This window comes from Procambarus clarkii, chromosome 55 (genome assembly GCF_040958095.1).
Source record: "Procambarus clarkii isolate CNS0578487 chromosome 55, FALCON_Pclarkii_2.0, whole genome shotgun sequence".
In the NCBI taxonomy this organism is placed as follows: Eukaryota; Metazoa; Arthropoda; class Malacostraca; order Decapoda; family Cambaridae; genus Procambarus; species Procambarus clarkii.
In genome coordinates this window covers 32716552-32730837 of record NC_091204.1, presented here as the reverse complement: position 1 = coordinate 32730837, position 14286 = coordinate 32716552, and the positions used below count along the sequence as shown (strand labels likewise).

Here is a 14286-nt window from a genome sequence, read left to right as displayed (position 1 = left end):
CAAAACTAAATACTACGAATATAAATTTACCCAAATAAAGAGCAACATTAAACAAACATGGAGAACAATTTCACAAATATTGGGATCAAAGAAGTCTTTAAATAACAAACCGACTCTCCTGTCTAATAATGATGGTCAGCTTTCAGCCTCTGATTCTGCTATTGAGTTCAATAGGTTCTTCTCTTCCATTGGTTCATCCCTTGCTAATGATATTCCATCTTCCAGTACTGACATTAAGGACTATCTTACAGGGAACTATCCCCAGTCTCTGTACCTAAAGCCTATTAATTCCATTGACGTCAATGAGATAATCCTTTCCCTTAAAACCAAGTCTAGTGCCCTTGAGGAGATACCAACACTAATCTACAAAAAAGCCTCCAGATCTTTAGCCCCTGTTATTGCTTTGCTCTTCAACAAGTCACTTGAACTCCAAACCTTTCCAGATATTCTAAAAAAAGTGAGAGTAACGCCTGTCCACAAATGTGGTGATCTCACAGATGTTAACAACTACAGACCTATATCAATCCTGCCAAACTTGTCAAAATTTTTTGAAAAACTAATCTATAAGCAGCTTTACTCATATCTTGCCAAACTCAATATACTTAGCCCTTGCCAATATGGCTTCAGGCCCAAAAAAAGCACTAACGATGCACTTATTAGTATGCTTAACTCGATTCATACAGCTCTTGATAAAAATGAGTTCCCTGTTGGGTTATTTGTGGACCTGCGTAAAGCTTTCGATACTGTCAACCACCAAAACCTTCTTCTTAAATTACATCATTATGGTGTCAGAGGACACTCCCTACAATACCTCAAATCCTACCTTACTGACAGGCTCCAATGTGTTTCTGTGAATAATACAATTTCTCCCACCCTACCCATCAACATTGGTGTTCCCCAGGGCAGCATACTTGGCCCTCTCCTCTTTCTCATCTACATTAATGACCTTCCAAATGCCTCCCAACACCTCAAACCAATCCTATTTGCTGACGACACAACCTTCATTTACTCCAGTCCTGATCCCCTTGCTCTAAATGCCACAGTAAATACTGAGCTAAATAAAGTCCATCTGTGGCTAACTGCCAACAAACTCACCCTAAACATTGACAAAACTTTCTATATTCTGTTTGGCAATAAATCCTCTAATCAAATAAATCTCAAAATAAACAATACCCAAATTTGTAACAAATTAGATGGCAAATTCCTTGGCATTCTCATTGACCACAAGCTGAATTTCCAGGGACACATTCTAAACATATCAAAAAAAAGTTTCAAAAACTGTGGGCATTCTTTCTAAGATCAGATATTATGTACCACGCCCTGCCCTGGTGACTCTCTATTACTCACTTATCTATCCATATCTCAACTATGGTATTTGTGCTTGGGGCTCTACTACCCAAAATCACTTACGTCCTCTAATTACTCAACACAAAGCTGCTATTAGGACAATATCCAATTCTGGCCCCAGACATCACTCGGTACCCCTACTCAAATCCCTGAATATGTTAGACATTAAGTCACTGCACATTCTCTCATGTGTATTATACATATATAAAACGCTAAACTGTAATGCCAATCCTGATCTCAAAAGCTTCATAGAAGGTTGTAACAGAACCCATGAGCACCACACCAGAAACAAATACAGTTTTGATATTCCTAGAGTACGACTTAATCAAACCAGAAATGCTCTACAAATCAAGGGGCCCAGAATGTGGAATGACCTTCCCAACCATGTTAAAGACAGTACCTCTCTCAACCAGTTTAAGTTAAAAACGAAGCTATACCTAATAAATTCCCTGTAACCTACCTTACCCCTCTATTGTCAACCCATGTATGTTTTTTGTTTTTTTTTGTTTTTCAAATCAACGCTGTTTTAATGTAATTTTCTGTAATAATTTGTAATTGTATTTGTGCTGTTTTTTCAACAATGTTCCCCCCTCTTTTACCTCTATTTTTATTTGTACTCAATGCATTTTTTTCTTTTTACCCATTAGTTTTAAGCTTTAGTCAGTAGTGTTTTTTCCTGCCCGAAACGCTTTGCGTAATAGTGGCTTTAGGCATTGTATGTACTAGCTCTATCTATAAAGCCAACAAACTTTGTAAAATCTCTTTATGTATGTACCTTTGCCTAAATAAAAATTATTATTATTATTATTATTATAGAATACGAACCCATGACATAGCGCTCGCGGAACGCCAGGCGAGTGTCTTACCACTACACCACGGAGACTGTGTTTTATGTGTGTACGGGGTGTGTGACGTCACGATAACATGAGAGGTTTAGTTTAGTTTAGTTCACTTATTATGCACCCCATACCCATCTTGTGGGAGGTAGTGGAAGGGGTTACAGAGGCACATAATGGGCTCAGGGACTGAACCCCACAATTCACTTAGCTAAGCAAGTTTCAATCTTGATAAGTTAGTTACAAAATTCAGTATAAGTCGTCACGTCATAAACGGGTTCGTGATTGACCACAAGTACGGTTTCTAAATTAAGCAACTGACATATGTGGAGAGCTAGTGTTACAATTTCCTGCCCGAAACGCTTTGTATAATAGTGGCTTTAGGCATTGTATGTACTAGCTCCATCTATAAATCGATCAAATTATGTAAAATTTCTTGAATGTATGTACCTTACCTGAATAAACATTTTATTATTTTATTTAATTGATATGTTTGTCCTGCACAACGCCCCCCCCCCCCCCTCCAGTGGGCAGCGGTGGATAGCTTATAGTCACTTGGGTACTACCTACAGTTAGCAAACTGGGGATATTTGGCAAAAATTTCTGGTAGCAGATCATTTTGAATTAAATATTTACACATCTCTGGAACATTTGTTATAGGAAGCAGGAGGAAGTGTTATAAGGGCTTCAGAGAGCGGGAGGAAGCAGGAGGAAGTGTTTTTAAGGCTTCAGAGAACAAGAGCGAGCGGGAAAAAGCAGGAGAAAGTGATTTTAGGGCTTCAGAAAGGGGGATGAAACAGGAGGAAGTATTTTTATGGATTCGAAGAGCGCGGAAGGGATTGTTGTTAGGGCTTCAGAGAGTGGGAGCGAGTTGCAGGAAGCAGGAGAAATAATTTGTAAGGTATGTGCTTCATGAGGAAACAGGACGTGGTGTTATTAGGGCTTCAGAGAGCAGGAGGGAATATTTTTAAGGCTTCAGAGAGCGGGAGGTAGCAGAAGGAAGTATTAATAGGGTTTCAGAGAGCGGGAACGAGTTAGAGAAAGGCGAAGGAAATATTAACTGGGTTTCAGAGATCGGGAGCGAGCATGAGGAAGTATTTTTATGGGTTCAGGGAGTGGTAAGAAGTGTTACTAGAGCTTCAGAGAGCGGGAGGAAGCAGGAGGAAGTGATTTTAGGGCTTCCGATGGCGGGAGCGAGCGGTAAGAAGCAGGAGGAAATATTTGTAAGGTTTTAGAGAGCGTAGCCTCCGTAACACAGTTGGTTAGCGTACAAATGTTTCTCGCTGTTGGGCTCTCCACATGTCAGTTGCTTAATTTAGAAACTGTACTTGTTGGCGGTCTCGAGCCCATTGTTGATGTGATGATGTGCATTGAATTTTGTAACTCTCTCAGCAAGATTAACGTGCTCAGCTAAATGAATTGTGGGGTTCAGTCCCTGAACCCATTATGTGCCTCTGTAACTCTTCCCACTACCGCCCACAGGACGGGTATGGGGTGCATATTAAATGAACTAAACTATAAACTAGGGTTATCCCATGGAATTGTCTAACTGGCGAAGTCGTTAAATACCAAGATATTACCTCAGTTCAAAATCTAAATAGAAACAGTCCTCATGAACCATGGAGGAGGGGGGGATCTTTGACAAGCCGATGGGTTCCACTATCCGTCGAGGACACTAGAGACAGGTAAATTCAGGCACAAATCTCCCACGTTCGTTATTGTGCCTTTATTTTTTAACATATAGCTAGCTCAACCTGTAATTTGTAATTACTTATATTGAAGGGGGTAGCAAGACACTGCTATGTACCTACATTTGTAATGAAAAAATATTATTAATACACTAAAACAATATCGTAGCAGAGCGTAGTTTCGATCTACGGACCTCTGGGTTATGGGCCCAGCACGCTTCCACTGCGCCACTCTGCTGCTCATATAAATTGGATGATACATTTTATACATCTTTTATAATATTATAATTGGTAATATTTTCTTCATAAATAAAAGTATCAGTGTTCCTGCGCAGTAACGCACCAGTACGCACTGATCTTGCGCATGTGATGCGCACATCATGGTTACTGGGCACAGCCAGCTGCGTATGACATACATCATAGCATGGGTATGTGATCACTGCTGCACACGATGAGTATGGGTTCACTACCACTCATGAACAGGACATGTATTGGAGGCACTAACGCTCACAGGATAGGTATACATAATAATAATAATAATAATAATCTTTATTTAGGTAAGGTACATACATAAAGAGATTTACAAAGTTTGTTGGCTTTATAGATAGAGCTAGTACACACAATGCCTAAAGCCACTATTACGCAAAGCGTTTCGGGCAGCATGGGGTCTACAGGATAAGTATGGGATCCACTCAGCCCTGGAGGCTGATCTGTCGTGTTTGTTGAGGTCTATAGCAACTCTTCTTGCATGTAAACATTCCAAGCATAAGAATTATATTTAGTGTCTGGACCTACATTCATCAGTCAGTTACGCAAGTACTTACGAACATGTTATCTCAGTCTTTGGCGACTTTACACATATTAAACAGTTGATGAGCTCCAAAGGACTGGGAGGCAGTTTATAATTATATATAATTTTCTAAATTGTTGTGTTATGCCGCCAAAACTCGGTATGTAGATGTTCAACCCGTCCTCCTAATAGAGCGGCGCCTTTTGACGAATACTCTTCCCAAGATCAACAATTGTCGAACTAGAAAATGGTAGCGGCTCGTGAAACTGCAGCCCATCCTCTTGTGTTGGTAGTACTTATAGTAACGATGAGGACCAAAGTTAATATATCGACGAACAACGCAATTAGAAAGTAGAAATCTTAACTATTGAATTTAGACAAACCGGAAAAGGTTTTGTATTTATATTGCAAAGACAACTTTAACTAACTGAACCTTCCTAGGCCAAATACGCGCAATCTGAGGCCTAATATCGTACATATGTGTGCTATATTAGACCTAGGAACATATATTTTTTTTAGCTTTATTTTTTCAGACTATGAAGTGATTAGTACTATATACTTCACTTCCGACTATAAAGAGTCTATAATTAAGACTATAATTACGACTTCAGACTATAAAGTGATCAGTAAGTACTATTATGTAATGACTTAGTACGTCAACGTTTGTACTATGGAGCATATACAACAACTACTGTGTAAACAGGAGGATGGGTCGCGACGTTGACATACTGTGCCGTTCTCTGTTGTGTTAGGATAAGGTCACTTACGCGCGAGAGTTTGTTGACGTTGGCAGACTTGAGGAGGACGGGCTGGATCACGGGGCAAAGTGTGACATCGCTGTCAAGTGTGTTATGTCGGTCTTGTCTGAGGTCAACCCCTAGAGTTGGCCTAAATAATCGCCCCCGGGTAGGCTCGAACCACCAACCTTTCGGTTAACAGCCGAACGCGCTAACCAATTGTGCCACGGAGGCTCGAGAAACGTTCTTAACAAACTTGTAATAAGGCGGAATTACTTAGATATCAAGTGTAATAATTATCTGAGTTTACTTGAGAGCTACTAATAGTGGCCTCGATGAGGACAGGAGGCCGGCGGCTTGTCGAAGATCCCCCCATTTTCCCTAATTTTCCTCCTTTCCCCCCACAAAAAAGAGTAACAACAACAAAAAGACTCTGGGGTTGGAGTCCCTGTGCCTTCTTCTACCAACTTCGAGGTTAACTCCGGAGCTGGAGCCCCCTGGGGGCAGTTCCTTGTTACCTTCAACCTCGTTCTGACAGTTCCTGCGACGGCGCTGGAACCTGTCTTATTGACGTTTGCCTTTCCAATGGAGACGTTCGGTGCTGTGGAGAGGGGGACCTGCTGCATGGGTGACAGCTTCTCCCCCGTATCAACCTACCCTGGCTTTGCGCCCTGGAGAGGCCACTCCAGACCGACAACCAGAGCGCAACTCCATAGTCTCCTGAGACAGATGGGCGCCTACTACTTGGATGGTCCACCAGTTTTTACATTCTTGTAAAGCCACTAGCACGAATAGCGTTTCGGGCAGGTCCTTTATCCTAATACGGCTAAGTCCTAAGATTAATATTAATCTTAATTAATAACTCCAGACAAGCCAGACGGGGCATGGTGGCTCCCATACCAGGAACGGTTGAGGGCCCCAGGACTAACACAGCAAGCCAGACGGGGCATGGCGGCTCCCATACCAGGAACGGTTGAGGGCCCCAGGACTAACACAGCAAGCCAGACGGGGCATGGTGGCTCCCATACCAGGAACGGTTGAGGGCCCCAGGACTAACACAGCAAGCCAGACGGAGCATGGTGGCTCCCATACCAGGAACGGTTGAGGGCCCCAGGACTAACACAGCAAGCCAGACGGGGCATGGTGGCTCCCATACCAGGAACGGTTGAGGGCCCCAGGACTAACACAGCAAGCCAGACGTGGCATGGTGGCTCCCATACCAGGAACGGTTGAGGGCCCCAGGACTAACACAGCAAGCCAGACGGGGCATGGTGGCTCCCATACCAGGAACGGTTGAGGGCCCCAGGACTACCACAACAAGCCAGACGGGGCATGGTGGCTCCCATACCAGGAACGGTTGAGGGCCCCAGGACTAACACAGCAAGCCAGACGGGGCATGGTGGCTCCCATACCAGGAACGGTTGAGGGCCCCAGGACTACCACAACAAGCCAGACGGGGCATGGTGGCTCCCATGCCAGGAACGGTTGAGGGCCCCAGGACTAACACAGCAAGCCAGACGGGGCATGGCGGCTCCCATACCAGGAACGGTAGAGGGCCCCAGGACTAACACAACAAGCCACAGTATACAGAACAGTGTACAGAATAAAGAACTCCGTAAAGTACACAGAACAGCATACAGTACACAGAACAGCATACAGTACATAGAACAGCGTACAGTATACAGAACCCCGAACAGTATACAGAACCCCGTACAATATAAAGAACAGCATACATATATAAAGATACATATAAAGAACAGCATACAATGGGTATAAATTGGAATAGTGACTGCCCAGACAGGTACAAAAGGAGTGTTGTCAATGCTTACGTCGACCGTGCTCTAAGCCACAGCTCAGGATGGAAAGAAGTCGATGAAAAACTCTGTAGAGTAAGGCAAGTCCTAGTCAACAACGGCTTCTCTAACGGTTTTGTTGAAGACATCATAAAAAGAAAAGTAAAATGCCACGCAACTTCTGAAGAGTCAACCAACACAACACTTGTACCCCCAATTAGACTATTTTACAGGAATTTTTTTTAGACGGCTCATAAAACGGAGGAAAGGGTCCTGAAAGATATTGTTGATAGGAACGTCATCCCTACAGACAAAAATCAGAAAATACAATTGAAAATTTATTATACAACCAAAAAAAACGGCCAATCTACTCATGAAAAACTCGCCAGACACAAACAAAGCAGAACGCTTTGAATGAGACCAACGTTGTCTATGCCTTTAAATGCCCACTTGGGGACTGTAAGCCCCAAAGAACTCAGTATATAGGCAAGACAACAACGTCTCTTTCTGGGGGACTAACAAGGCATAAGCAACAGGGAGCCATCAAGGAACATATAATCTCTTCTTCCAACCAGACCATCACCAAAGAAATCTTAACAAACAACACAGAAATCATTGATAGGTACGGCGATAACAGGCGGCTTGACATCAGCGAGGCACTACACATCAATAAGTCAACTCCAGCAATCAACAGCCAATTAATGCACAACTATATTCTACCTACTTCAAGACCCCGAACCAATATGGAAGCAGCAAAAGGAAATATGGGCCAATAGACCTACTGCAGTTACTTCCATTCATATGTTCACTTATCCACATTCATCCAATGGGTCATCCCTTGCTAATGATATTCCATCTTCCAGTACTGATGTTCAGGACTATCTTACAGGTAACTATCCACATTCTCTCTACCTAATGCCCGGTAATTCCACTGATGTAAATGAGGTAATCCTTTCTCTTAAGACCAAGTCTAGTGCCCTTGCTGAGATACCAACTCTAATCTACAAAAAAGCCTCCAGATCTTTAGCCCCTTCCATTGCATTGCTCTTCAACAAGTCACTTGAACTCCAAACTTTTCCAGATATTCTAAAAAAAAGCGAGAGTAACCCCTGTCTATAAATGTGGTGATCTCACTGATGTTAACAACTTCAGACCTATATCAATTCTGCCAAACTTGTCAAAAATATTTGAAAAACTAATTTACAAGCAGCTTTACTCTTATCTAGCCAAACACAATATACTTAGCTCTTGTTAATATGGCTTCAGACCGCCCAAAAAAAGCATTGACGATGCACTTATTAGTATGATTAACTTGATACATGCAGCTCTTGATAAAAATGAGTTCCCTGTAGGGTTATTTGTGGACCTGCGTAAGGCTTTTGACACTGTCAACCACCAAAACCTTCTTCTTAAATTACATCATTATGGAGTCAGAGGTCACTCCCTCCAATACCTACAGTCTTACCTTACTGACAGGTTCCAGTATGTGTCAGAGAATAATTCAATTTCTCCCACCCTACCCATCAACATTGGTGTTCCTCAGGGCAGCATACTTGGCCCTCTCCTCTTTCTGATATACATTAATGACCTTCCAAATGCCTCTCAACACCTCAAACCAATTCTGTTTGCTGACGACACAACCTTCATCTTCTCCAATCCTGACCCCTCTTGCTCTAAATGTCACTGTGAATACTGAACTAAATAAAGTCCATCTCTGGCTAACTGCTAACAAACTCACCCTCAACATTGACAAAACTTTCTATATTTTGTTTGGCAATAAATCCTCAAATCAAATTAATCTCAGGATAAACAATATCCAAATTTGTAACAAAGTAGATGGCAAATTCCTTGGTGTTCTCATAGACAACAAGCTGAATTTCTAGGGACACATTCTAAGAATATCCAAAAAAGTTTCAAAAACTGTTGGCATTCTTTCTAAGATCAGATATTATGTGCCTCGCCCTGCCCTGGTGACGCTCTATTACTCTCTCATCTATCCTTATTTCAGCTATGGTATTTATGCTTGGGGTTCTACTACACAAAATCATTTACGCCCTCTAATTACTCAACACAAAGCTGCTATTAGGACAATATCCAACTCTGGCCCCAGACAGCACTCGGTACCCTTACTCAAATCTTTAAATATGTTAGACATTAAGTCTCTGCACATCCTCTCATGTGTACTCAATATATTTAAAACTCTGAACTGCAATGTCAATCCTGAACTTAGAAGCTTCCTAGAAGGTTGTAACAGAACTCATGGGCATCGCACCAGAAACAAATACCTATTTGATATTTCAAGAGTATGACTTAACCAAACTAGAAATGCTCTACAATTCAAGGGACCCGGAATGTGGAATGACCTCCCCAATCATGTCAAAGACTGTACCTCCCTCAACCAGTTTAAGAGTAAAACCAAGTACTACCTAATTAACTCCATATAACCTACCTTACCCCTTAAATGTCAACCCATATCTTGCAATTTTTTGTTAAACAATGCTGTTTGTTCACGAACTTGTACAATTTCTGATTTCTGCCATGTCCCCCCCCCCCTTTTTATTTTTTATTCCTTTTTTCAACATAATTTATACCAAATCAAAATTACTATTAAGTTTTATTCTAAGTTTTTTCCCCCACACCTTGCCCGAAACGCTATGCGTACTAGTGGCTTTAGGTATTGTATGTACTAGCTCTATTTATAAATCCAACATTATGGTTGTAAATCAACTATGTATGTACTTTCCTGAATAAAATTGACTTTACTTATTTTACCAGTAACAGAAGACAAAAAAACCTGCCAACGGGCAAGGATTGAGGAATGAATAACTGGGTAGAAGTTGGAATAGAGGATACCTTTACGGGAGATGGCACAAGTGTGGAGAGCCTCCTTAGTGGCAGCGTCTGCATGCTCATTTAAGGACACACCAATATGGCTGGGAACCCAGCAAAACTCCACAGTCTTCAATCTACTAGAGATAAGAAACAGCCAATGTTGAGTTTCGACTACTACAGGATGGACTGGATTAAAGCACTCCAGAGCCATGAGGGCACTGTGAGTGTCAACTACAACAACAAAGGAGAGTTGACAGCGAGAAAGCAGTGACGAAGGACATACAAAATAGCATAAAGTTCCACCATGAAGATGCTAGTCTCCGGAGGCAGGCGACACATATAGGTGTTGTCAGGAAAAACAACAGAGTAGCCTACACCGTCGGCAGACTTAGACCCTTCTGTACTTAGATTTAGACCCAGACTTTACTCCTCTTACCTCCCCCCCCCCTGTAGGAGGGGTAAAGCTTTAGTCACGTGAGTCAAAGTTTTACTTTACAAAACTGAGGAAAGGGGACCTTTCAAAGGGCCAAGGACGGAACGACATGAAGAGAAATATGGGAAACACGAACCGAAAGAGAATCTTGTATGCGAGACAATCGTACAGAAAGAGGTAAGTGGTGAAAGGGAACAGAAGACCACAAGAGGAGTAAAGGTCAAAGTACGACATTAACGAAAGTAAGGGACCGTGCAAGGTAGCGAAGACAGTAGCGATCATGTTGATCCTGTAGAGACAGGACGCCAGTTTCGGCGTTAGCGATCACAGGCTTAGGGTAGGAGTCGAAAGAAAGGCACCAGATCTGAGGAGCAACCCAGCATGGTGCAGAGCATCCAAACGGCGACGAGTAAACAGAGCAACCATAATCCAGTTTAGACAGTAAGAGAGATGAATATAGAAAGAGGAGCATGCGCCTATCCGCTCCCCAAGAAGTATGAGACAAGACCTTATATCAGTTAGGGGCCTTAGATCATTCAACTCGGAGGTAAGAGATATAGGGTGACCAAGACAAAGAAGTGTCAAAGATTAGCAGAATCTTTGTACACAAGGGGATGACAATAAAGCGACAAAGGGGGGATGAAGAACGACCTGCTTCTAAATAAAAGTCATAGCACAAGTTTTAGTTGTAAAGAACTTGAAGCCATGATTGGTGACCCAAGACGACACGGCATCAATCATAAATTAAAACCGTCGTTGATGGAAAGGCGAGTCATTACCTCGACAGCCAGGTGATGTCGAGGTAAATAGGTACTCCCAGGTACCTATTTACTGCTAGGTGAACAGACGCATCAGGGTAAAAGAAACTCTGCCCATTTGTGTCCACCTCCACTTGAGATCGAACCCGAAATCTCAGGACTACGAATGCTGAGCGCTGTCCTCTCAGCTGTCAGGCCCCAAAAGTTCAAAGTTTAAATAAACATGTCCAACGTTCCAGTACTTTGTCCAGTTCAAAGTGAACGTATCAACCTGGAGGACAGAATGGCCTTGGGCTGTATGGATATGTTTAATGTCCTCGTGGCAGTCTTTCAGGTCCCTAACACCAGCCGCAACATAGTGCGGGCGGATAACAGTGCCAATACTGACATTTAACCGGGCATTTTTGGAGATCCTAACAGGAGATCTTTTTTTGGATTTTTGGAGATCCCAATGCTGGACAATATGGCTAAGTGGGCAGCTGCTTCCTAAGAAGGAGCAGCAATGACACATGAACCAGTACGGGTGAGGTTAAAAGAAACAGAGGTATCCACTGAATCAACGAGGTGTTTATGGAGGAAGAAATCATCAGGCCGTGTAGAATCCAGATGGTTGAGATCAAAGTATTTAGTCCACATAGCAGGACCAAACAAGGTGTGGAACACATTAGCACTGGCAGGAATCATGCTTGTGTAGCTGTGGGGATGTTGGGGGTTGGAACAAAGCACCCCCCCCCCCCAGTAAGTGTTGGGGGGGGGGGGTAAAAGGTGATGAGGTGCCCAACCCTGGGGTCGTGGAGCTCAACCCTACCACAGAGGTGGGAGGGGACCGGAGGGGGTTAGTCGATAGGGTCAAAGGAGTAGCTTGGTCTGGGCCCAAGGTAGCGGGGGCTAAAGAGCCCAATCTTCCAACACAGTCCGCCTCGGGGGCTTGGTCGCCCACCCCACGAGCCTTATAGGTAATAATTTAATTTACGAATTAAAATTCGTAATTATTCGTAATAATTCGTAAATTCGTAAACCCCATACCCACCATGGAGCCACAATTAGAAGATAGAACACCAGGCAAGATGGCCCCCCCCCCATCCCAGGGGTGCATCATGAGTGTACTCCCCGCAATCATCACCTTAAGAACCGTCAGTCCATCGAAATCGGGTTCAGCAACGAAGGCGAGGATTGACAATAAAAGCGTCTCCTCCCTCGCAACGTCGGGTGCCACAGTTCTACAGGTGAAAGTGTGCCTCCCCTAACATCCAGGCGTCAAAACAGAAGATGTTCAAAAGAATAATGAAGCCATGCAAAAGGTCGGCGGGAAATGACAATTAGAAAGAAGAAGAGGGGGAAGGCAAAATGAAACATAAGGAAGAGGAAATAGCATCCAGCATGATTAGTGAAGACGGCAGAGGACTGTCCCATGGAGCATCACATTCTGACAGCAGCCCACCAAGCCTCCTCACGTCAACAACGGGCTGGAATGTGAAGGGGTGACGGTAGGAGACCAACTCCACCGTCACCCGGCGTTAAACCCTAAACTACTGCAGCAGTCAACTACTGCCAAGTGGAAGGCAGTACAGGGGCTATGCTGACCCAAACCAACACTGCTGCAACCCTACCAACAGCCATGTTAACTCTGCCTCAGGGGAAAAGGTAACTACTAGTCAGGGGCTGTTTTATGAGGGTTCCAAGAAAACCTTTGTCACACAGAGGGCGGCAGAACAAATGGAATTCAAACCAGTGATGCAGGTCACCCTGAATATACTTGGGTTTTTATCCAACAGTGGACCTAAACCCTACAACGGAGTTAAACCCTACATTCCCTTGGGTGGTTACCTCAGACCTGTATTCTCTATAGTCGTGGACACAATCCCATCTGACCTACATGTACCAGGTCTAGGGATCACAATTAAACATTTAAAACAGCAGCGAATCAAATTAGCTGACCCATAAAACAAATCTTACCGTATCAAAGATATAGGAGTGTTAATTGGGCCAGATTATTATAAATTCATCTCTGGCAATCACCAATTGCACGGGATGACCATACTGAACTCTGCAGGTGGAAAGTCCCATTGTGTGAAGAGAACTAGAATGGTGGAGATGTGATTATAAACTAGTGGAGATATTGACTCTTATACGTTTCACCTTTTTTAAGCCGAGTCTTTCCCTCTCACCCCGTCCACTCCCACAGCAGTACACAGGTGCACACAGTTACAAAAGCAGTGTGTAAACAAGAGGCTGGGTTGATATATTTGGAGGAGAGTGTGAAGCCCAGACTGTTACTGGGTCTCAGCCAGCAAGGGAGGCGCCACGCTGCCAGATGCATCAGTGTAAACATTGCCCCAACATCCCAGTGGAGAGTTTAAGGCACTCAACAACGGGTCGTTAGCAGTGTCTCCTATGACCAACTGCTCATACCTTTCCATGCATGTAATATTCTTTTGTCTTGGTGTCGAGAATGGTGATCCTAATTACCTCAGGGAATGTTATTGATGAACAATCGTCAAGGGACTTACCAATATTAGACATATATGTGCAAGTTAGTGTACCCATTTATTGTTGTACATTATGTGAGGTGTTTGACCATATGTTGATTTATTGGTAACTATTTTTGCCCAGGAAGTGAAGGTTACATGGTGAAGATATTGAGCACATGAGCACATTAGTTGTATGTACAGTTTTGACCAAAGGTTCACCTCAGTTACAGAGGAGACAGTCACGTGTGATATAAGACAATTAACAACATGATTGTGACATGGTGTAACAGGAGTGTTGAGGAGAGTTCAAGAAGAGTACACTGAGAGGTTGTGGGTCCAGCCTCAGTTAATAACAATATTTGCCATCGTCATTTATTTGTATTAAATGTTCTATTTTTTTACTTAGGAGTTTATTTCCTACCTCTGCAGGTGTGGAAGTGAACCGAGAGTAATTAAAGCCCATCACTATTTCTCGAATACATATAGATACAAATCAGGATGGGAATAATCAAATTAGTGAGAAAATCCTTAGGAGCCGTGATGAGGATTCGAACCTATGTGGTGGGTATTCCCACGCACACACCCCAGAAAATCAGGCCAC

At 43.1% G+C, this 14286-nt stretch overlaps 1 non-coding gene across 1 annotated transcript; it reads right to left on the bottom strand.

Annotated features, from left to right (window-relative positions):
• Positions 1–4037: 4037 nt before the first annotated feature.
• On the bottom strand, positions 4038–4109 carry TRNAM-CAU (transfer RNA methionine (anticodon CAU)). Its single transcript has one exon. It is a non-coding gene; the product is annotated as a tRNA-Met (tRNA).
• Between the last annotated feature and the right edge of the window lie 10177 nt (positions 4110–14286).